Here is a 9,056-nt window from a genome sequence, read left to right on the forward strand (position 1 = left end):
ATAGATGTGATGGTTTTTTTTTTCACCTGTTAACTTTTGTACAGACATTTCACCATAGGCCCCTGCCGACCTTACACAAAAGCGGATGGTGCTCATCCATTCCGTGTGCGCACGCAAAAAGAAACACGTTCTGCAGTGTTTGTCGAAAGCTTCAACTAAATCCTCAACTGCGGACTTTCGTATATGTTATGGTGATGGAAAAGCAGTGTTGAAAGCTGACGTACACTCTCTAAGCTCGGCTTCGGCAATGCCCTAGGGAAATGTTGAGCTATACAAAATAGTGCAGTATCATTTTTTATTGGAACAATCGCTGCCTTGGGTCTCTTCTGAAGTTGTTTTACGTGGAATAATTTATAAGAAATGCATATAGGATGTCGTGTGTCTCAGGACGATAAACGCTGCCTTAGGCTTGGAGTATAAGAATCTATCTTAAGATGAGGTACGATAGGGATTATGGCGCTGCGTCGTGCATGTGAGATCCTTTAAATACAGCATTTTGCTCTCAAACAACCAGGACATTTTTGTAAATGCGATTTTTCCGTGGATTGACCAACACAGTTAAGTAAAGCGATCGAACTGAATGAATCTTTTTGTGGTAGAATATTTACGACGCATAAGGATGGTCACTACTTTAGGCAGTTTCCCTTCGGAACGTACGGCGATAATACTCAAATTGAATTTTAATTTTCTAGAAAACGCAATGGAGAGCGGTGAAACAAGTGAGGAATAGCTTTGTGAGCTGTTTAGTCACTACCTAGTGAAGAACGTTTATTGCACGTAAAACGGCTGCTTTGAGTCTGTGAACAAAAAAGGAAAGGCCAATGGCGGGGCAAGCGGAAAGCGAGGCTTGTGAACTCCCACGCCTGTGACGCGTCGTAATTACTGATCTCGTACACCGTAACCTAGAACAGTTGTCGTTGAAAAAGCGCATCGTTCAATGAAAGGTTGTCGCGCAGCGATTGCGCTTGGAATATGTGCATGTCAAGAAGGTTGTGGCGCATTCTCTTAACAGCGTGCCACATTCGCGATAGAGGCGTGCAAATGTCCAGTATTTAGCAAAAGTACCGCTATCAGTGCCTGCTCAACTTGTGTACGTGACATCTCACCTCCGTGTGAGTTCTATGAGCTTTTCTTCCGTACTCTAACCTATAAAAAGTAACGCGCAACTTCGACAACGGCCAAACGACCTAACGTCGCGGCGTTGGTTCTTTGTGTCGTTGTCGAAGTCGGGCTGTATTTTTCAATCATAACGCACCAGCTTTCGAAACTTTGATATGAGTTCATAACGCACCAGCTCATAACGCACCAGCTTTGTTATGAATTGCATCACGCCTTTATTTTAGCATGACTATGACAGGGTCATAACATGTCGCAGTATTGCTTGACGTTCACGTTCGGACCCTCGGTCATGGATAGGTATGACGCATGAAGAAAACTGGTCGACGAGGGAACGAAGTAATCAGCGGAAGTTTTAATTTACTTTTTTTATTGTACCCTCATGACTTACAGCATTATAGAGGGGAGTGGGTTCAGGAGACAAAAAAAAAATACAACAAGTAAAATACAAACGCGCAAAAGCAAACCACCTTGAGTACATGAATAATACACTTAAAAACAGCAAGTAAACGACAATGCTTACAAAATATAGAAAATATCAAGCGAGAATAAAACAAGGATGCACCGCTACAAAAAATACAATAATGACAACTTAATGCGCAAAGAAAGTACTGGTGAAAAATAATAAAACAATGGCATAAAATGTCTGCGCTACACAGGTTTACGGTCAATGAATAACAAAAAAAGAAGAAATGTGTTTGAGCAAGTTAACGCATTATATTTTCGAGTGCCTCCCGAAAGCGTTCATGGTTGGTAATGGTTTCTAGTGACTCAGGCAGGTTGTTCCAATCATGGCTTGTTTGTGGTAAAAAAGAATGTGAGTATGTTACGGTGTTTTGGCGTGGAATATGAACCTTGTAATGATGGTCGAGGCGTTCACATAAGCAAAATGGACATTTTCACCAACGGGATTTAAGTACCGGGTTATGGCGAAACGCTTTATTCAGCACACAAAAGCGCGCCAGTTTTCGGTGAGTGGCAAGAATTGCAAGGCCAAGGCTCATTTATGATAGTAACACTTAACACCGTCGCTGTAATTTCGATATTTACACAGTCCTTGCAGGTTTGACAGTTTGTGGGTGTGATCCTACGTCCATATCGACGCCGAGATGCATTGGAACAGTTTCAAAAGCCGTGTAGTGCTGCTTCATTTCGTTTCTATATCTGTTCGCTCAGCATATTGTGTTGCGAAATGGCTTGGAACCAATAGAATTTTGTCAAAATGTCAATTGTCGAATTGTCAAATGTCAAAAAATGTCAATTCTGTTGCTGAATGCAGAAATTTTTAGTTAACACGGCCGCCAATACGCCTCGAGCGCTGCCTTTAGGGGCGCCACTGGAAACTTTCTTTTGGCCCATTTCGAGAGCAGCGCTAAGAAGCTCCGTCCCGCTCTCTACTGTCGCTGCTGCTTTTGCGGCACCTTATCAATTGAACTGTACCGTTTGTTTGCGTTCAAAATGCATATTAATGCGCAGCAGTCAATGTGTTAGCAAATGCGGTCTGTTTGGAAAGTAAAAATGTTTCTGACATGATCTTAGTGCGGGGTTCGATATGTATGAGCTAGAGGTTTTTTACAATTGGGGATCAGGAAAAAGCATTTTAACTAAGGTGATTGTACTTTAAGTGCCCTGATGTTTACCTACAGTGTCTCCATAGGCAGTGTTTCCTCAGATCGCCATGCCATGGCTATGCACTACAATATAAATTGGTTTTGTGCATTTACATATTCTAGCGTAAAACGTAACCTGACAGCCCTCCAGTTACGCTTTCCGATTTCATACCTCGGGCACTGGTCACTACCCTTGACAGTCTACTCTGGCATACCTTTCACGAACATCCTATGAAAAAAGTAAGAGGGTTAACGCGCAATGATGGTCGAATCAGCTTAATTCAAAAATATAAGGTTGGGTCGTCTTGTTGTTACGGGAGCGCCCGCAAACCCACATCTGCTACATATACTCTCTGCAGGGAGCGCGGAGATGCGCTTCTAGACTAATTCTCGGTCGTAACTAAATGCTACTTGGAAGCGCCGTCATATATCATTTTTATAGCATCCTCCATTTAGATGGTGCTGCCTTCTAGGACCGGTGAGAACGAAGTAGTGCATCAAGGTGCTACTGAGCCCTGACAGTTGACGCCAGCTGATCTTCTCACAACGTTACCGTCTGCCGTAAAACACACAGTGCAGGAACGCAGTTGTCACACATTGGCAAAGCGACGCACCAGCCGGTGGTCGCCCGCCAAGCACACCAACAAGACAGCCCCGCAAAGCATGCTCTTTCGCTGCAGCGGACCGGTAGTAGGCCGAACGATTCGCTTGCAGCCAATACGATTTCGTTCGCATGGCCTGCTAGTGCGTGTGGTTTCCTTCGGCTTTCCGCAGTGCTCCTGCACGTGCAATCAAGTGTATAATATTGATGCATCTGACGGTGCCATACCGAAAAAAATATAAATGGGGATGTGCGAGCTCATATGGATGCAGAATAATCATTCAACTGATCCTGTAAAAGCACATTTCACTTTCGTGTTTTCGTGATTATAATAATAGAAAGATGAACCCCATTTTTTCAATAATTGTTCACACTTGAAGCCTCGCTGACAGTCCACGGAAAATCCAGGTAGCTTTTATGCTTCTCACATAGCTTCTGTGACGCAGCTGTTGCGGAAGATTGCGGATGCGCTACAGATAGCTTGCACATTACGCCACATCCGCCGGCTCGCTTCCGTGGCCGCCATGATTGCGGACTGCTCGTCGCTAGTGTTACGCGCACGCACTGCAAGTGAGTTGTTTACGCGGTGTTATGACAGGATTTCATTCGTCTTTTGCTTGAAATCTACGTCGTTTCAGGGGGCACAGACCTTCTTCCAGTGGTATTTCTCAGAGCTGATTAGATCTGCTAGTGCACTGCACGGCGTAAATATTTAACTGTGGGACAAGGTCTGTGCCTACACACTCCACCTGGATAGCGCACAAGCGCGTCGCCAGACTGTCGTGAACTGTCGTTCACGGCGACGTCGTCAAGGGGGTGGTAATAGCCGACCTTGTGACCCTCGGTCAGACGAAAGTTCGCCAATTGCTGGAGTCCCACAAGTGTTTGACATGTGGGTGGTTGAAAAGTGTGTCGGCGAAGGCGCTCGGAGAAGACTTACTGGTCCTACTTTGAGAGGTTAGAGCATCGTTTTTTTTTTCAATTTGCGGGTCTTTCACAGTGCACGCAGTCTTAAAGTATTCTCCACGGTGTCTGGCTAGTTATTACGCTTCCCGGCTGAATGCTGGGGCACGGAATCAAAAGCGAGACGAAATGCAGAAAAGCTCCCGTAGTCTGTGAGATATCAACGCACGTTGAATAACTTGCTGAGGTATTGAGCCCTCCACTCAGGAGCCTGTTTGTTACCCTAAGTGTTTATTGTTAAGCCCCATATACGAGGTTACCCCATAAATTGAAGTCGTTAGTGTTCTACTACCGCCATTTGGCTTGTTTGCAAAGCTTTGTGATTAATAAACGCTGTTTGCATAACATCGACGTAGCTTGGGTGTGCCGTGGAAACATGTTTCCGTTTGCGGCTAGTCGGGAGCGGTAGGAGGGGCGGAACGTCACATGGCTTGATTCCCATAACCACTGCGTTGGTATATGGACTCCGTAACGGTTCTTTGGCTTCCCCGTTTTCAGAGTCTGCCTTCCGCTTTTCGGCACGTCGTTTTTTGAGGGGCAGGTGTTCGTAGGGATCGGTGTTGTAGGCACTGAAGCCGAGAAGAAACGATGCAGCCCAGTCGGTGTCGGTCTCGTCAGACTGAATGGTTTTCTTAAGAATGCAAGATAAATAATGTTGCGAAGCTAATCTTTTGTTATAGTGTCGTTATCTACCTGACAAAGACGAAAGCAATTGCTTACGTGTAATGAAGTGCGTGCAGCCGGCTCCCAGGATGGGGTCAGCGATACCCAATTTGGTGCCTTTATTGCACCTCAGCTGTTAGCAGCGCCGCTTTATGCTCAACGCTTTCGTGCACTCGCACTGATTCTCCCCGATAGTTTGCATTTTAAGTAAGTGGGTGTTGATTTGTTTTCTCAGTCGGGTGTCAATGCGATTGGAACAACCAAATATCGCGCACCTGACCTTGGTAAAAACTTGGTTTCCGAGCCAAGAAACGACGGTGCATTAGTCAGGCTTTCATATGCATGGCAAAGGCATGTCCCAGAGTTACAAGCAGCTCAAGAGCCGGACGATAGGAGTATCACACAAACACGGGGCTCAGCCTCAATGATCGCCGTCTGGAGCCCGAATGCGATATAAGAAACGCAACATTGCGCAAGCTCGCTGCGGTCGTTGCAAATTGCCCAAGTTGCTCGCCTTCATTGGAGCAGTGCTACGTGGTGCCACGTATTAGGACAGGCTGCGGCGGGAGATCAGAGAAGCCTGGGAAATTCAAACCCGTCACCAAGATTGCATCAGAACACCCTCCGTCGTCCTTACTGGGAAATAAATTGAATATCTTGGCCGCTAGGAGAGATTGTGGTGAAGCTCTGATAGAAATTGTGCTGGCTGCTGCAGATTTACCATTAGAGCGGAATATTATTTATTAGAGGATTATGTTTTAGTGTCAAATCGCTTTTTTATTTTTTTTAGTTTATACTTTTAGTATTGTTGTTCTATTCGTCATTCCTAGATTAATGCCTATTCGTGACAATAAACACCACTTGTTAGTCAGCAAAGTGTTTGTGTGATCCTCCTACCGTCTTCTTCCTGCGCAATTTCTAACTCAGTTATGCACCTACTGACCCTCCTTCAATCTGTGTTGCATATCCCAGAATGCCTTTGACTGACGTGAGTGCGAGCTATCAATTTTCGGGATTCTTCAAATTCAGCATCCAGTCAGTGTTTCCGGCTCTTGGGCCAGGTTCCTGCGGTTTCAGCTGCACAGGTGACGTGTAAGAGAGCAGCAATCTGGCTCGGCGCATATTTGTACGCACAAATGTCGATCGTCTCCTTAGGTCACGCAAGCTTACATGTGTTTGTTGATATGGCGCATTGTTGGCAGTATATGAACACTCTGAAAATCAGGGAGTGTCTTCTGCAGGCAAAACACTGCCGGAGCCACGGCGCAAGCATACGCCTGCCGTGTGGACGAGGATCGCGAGCTAATAGGGACACCCCGCAGCAGCTTACACTCGCCGCTTCCTGCCGTATCCTGACTGTTGCTAAATATCAGCTTACAAATGCGTGAAAGGGAATGATAGTGCGATGAAAGATTCTGATGGTGATCGACGTCAGCTTGGTTTCGGAAATCGGCTACCGAAGAAGTTTCCGCGAAAATAAGCCTTTTATGGGAGCCTACCGCGGAGGGACATGTTCGCCGCGATTGCGGCGCATGCAAGAAACAAAAGCGCGTCTTCTCGTCGTAGTTGTTAATATTCAATTATTGCCGTGAGCGATCATGTTGTTTTTGAGGCCTCATCTGACATTCAAAAAATATTTTTCCCCAAGGTGCGACTGACCAGCGGTCGCTGACACGGCGGACGCGAAATGCATCGCCGTAGGACAAGCAGCAGGGGAAGGATGCCGGTCGGCATCCAAAATTAGCAGGCCGTAAAGAATTCCGAGGGCATCCCATGGTAGCCCGTATCTGCTAGCGGAACGCCCCCCAACAAGTATCAACTGTTCCTAGGTTTTTACCTCAGCGTATCAGCTCGTTGAAGGAAGGGTAGGGTAAGAGCTGTGAAAAGGGAAAGCTGCAACGACGGCTATTGTGATCGCACTGTGAAATGGAGAAAAGTGCCGGCCATTAGCGATCGCCGCGTTTAGCTTTTCAAAAAACAAACGTTTTTTCGGAAAACGCAGAAATCTTCAAACCCATCAATTTTGGGTAAGTGATTTGTGCACTCTTATTTGGTGTTTAAAAAGGTGCTGCTATGCACCGACCATTTGGTTAGTAGACCATAAGCGCCATTACCGATGATTACAAATTGACAAGTACGACATATCGGATTAGGAGTGGTTTGCCAGGTATACCTTACTTTTTGTGATACCGAAATGGTCGCATCTTTTCATTTAATCAGAAATCAATCATTTAAGACTAAGGGTTGAATGTTTGGTTGTGGAATACTTGTACTAAGCAGTTCCTGTAGTAAGGTAGAATTGCTATAAACAGCTTGAAATAATAACACCATAGAACACTCTCTGTATTTTATTTTTCTTGTGGAATACCCCATTTTAATTAAGCACAAACAATCAAGTACGCTGAATACTTTGCCACCCTTAATAAAATTAGATTTACTTCTCATTGCTGCTAATAGATGTCGTTGATAAGACATGACGTCAGTAACACTTTAGAAACGCACACAATAGTGCACTTTTGACAATGCAATATTTAAAGGATGTAGAGTGTGCCACTGCGAGTAGTCCGTCCTAGAACCACAACTAAACTGAGGGAATTCTCACTTTTCTCATGCTAGCAATTCTGCCTAAATGTGGTTAAGGGAACCTGAACTTAAAACAAAATGTCCGCCGAAATAAATTCGTCAGTGAACGGGAAATTATTTTCGTGGTAGCAGGTTGGCTCTCGCAAAGAGAAAAAAAATTACCTCACGTAAAACTAAGTTAGGAGAAGTCAACCATGCTTGGCGATACCGGCGCGTTAGAATTGCGTGTGGGTGCTGTGGTAATCTCCGCTTTGTGTGCATTGTTGACCCAAACACGTGAATGATAATCAAAATTTTTCTTGTTCGCAGAAGGTTTCAATGTGTTTTCTCCGTCCATAGTGCAACCGTTGAGTAGTTTACATGTTCTGTGGCCTACGTTACGTCAATCTACTCAGTTCAAGTAAGTTTTTTTTACCGCCCATTGAAAACAACGCATCCAGTAGCCGGCGTTCGGTTTGCTTGATGGCTAACCCATTTTCACAACGAAATCGGTTTGCCTTCAAACAAGGTTCTCCAACGATGCAGCTAGCAAAGCCATTCTCGACAAGACGATGGTAGCAAATTCAATCAGTAATGCCGTAGCTTAGAGGGCTACCTTGAATGGCCGCAGAGTTGAAATGCTGGGGCGCTAGATAGAATGGCGCTGGTTCAATTGTATGCCACTCATACCATGTTAACTTGTGGCTGTGGAGTTTTTTTAGCATTGCGCAGTGTTAATTTTTGGGCCCGGGAGCCGCAATGTTTTACAAAATAAAGCAACCAATTCCTTCCCTGCACGGGGCATCGTGAGTAATCTTGGTTACGTTCTTGGCGACACCGCGGTCTCCGAGCCCCTAACATAAGCTGTAACCTATCGTGGGGTTGTGTTTTTAAGGTGGAGGATAGAAACCTCTAACGGTGGCGGTAGGAGTCCAGGTCAAGCTATGGCGGATGGGCTGACTGTCTGTTTGCCAGGCAGGGAGCTCCAGGACCTCTCAAGCTATTAGGATGAATTTTGAGAAGAAAAGAAAATACCCCAGTCCCCTGCTTTTATACTAAGCTATATGGTATTTTCAAAACCCCACAAAATCGGTTCCTGAAAAGGGGCCGCACGGAAGTATATTTTCCCCCATTGCCAGCGGTAACCTTTCGTGAACCAGATAATTTATCTCGATTTCTTGTCATAGAATCCCTCAGTCCAGCCCACCCTCTTGCATCGCAGACACTCTTCTTGATCGCAAAATATCTTGAAGCCATAATAGAAAAATCGTGTAAGTCCAAAAAACAAAGGTCAGTTGAATTCCTCATCGAGGTAACTGAAAAGCAGCAGTGAGCAAAGCTTCTAGCTCCGACTAGACTGGCTGGTCTAGACATCAGCGCAACACCCCATCGGAGCCTCAACAGCTCGCAGGGTGCGATATCCGAGCCAGATCTTTTGGACTAGACGGAAGCGGATCTTCTTGCGGGCTAGAAGGATCAGGGCGTCACTGCCGTGAGACGCATCACAATGCGCAGAGACCGCAATGAGATTCCAACAGAGC

The sequence above is a fragment of the Haemaphysalis longicornis genome, unplaced genomic scaffold, assembly GCF_048455015.1.
Source record: "Haemaphysalis longicornis isolate Haplotype H1 unplaced genomic scaffold, Haemaphysalis longicornis Haplotype H1 scaffold_8, whole genome shotgun sequence".
NCBI lineage: Eukaryota > Metazoa > Arthropoda > Arachnida > Ixodida > Ixodidae > Haemaphysalis > Haemaphysalis longicornis.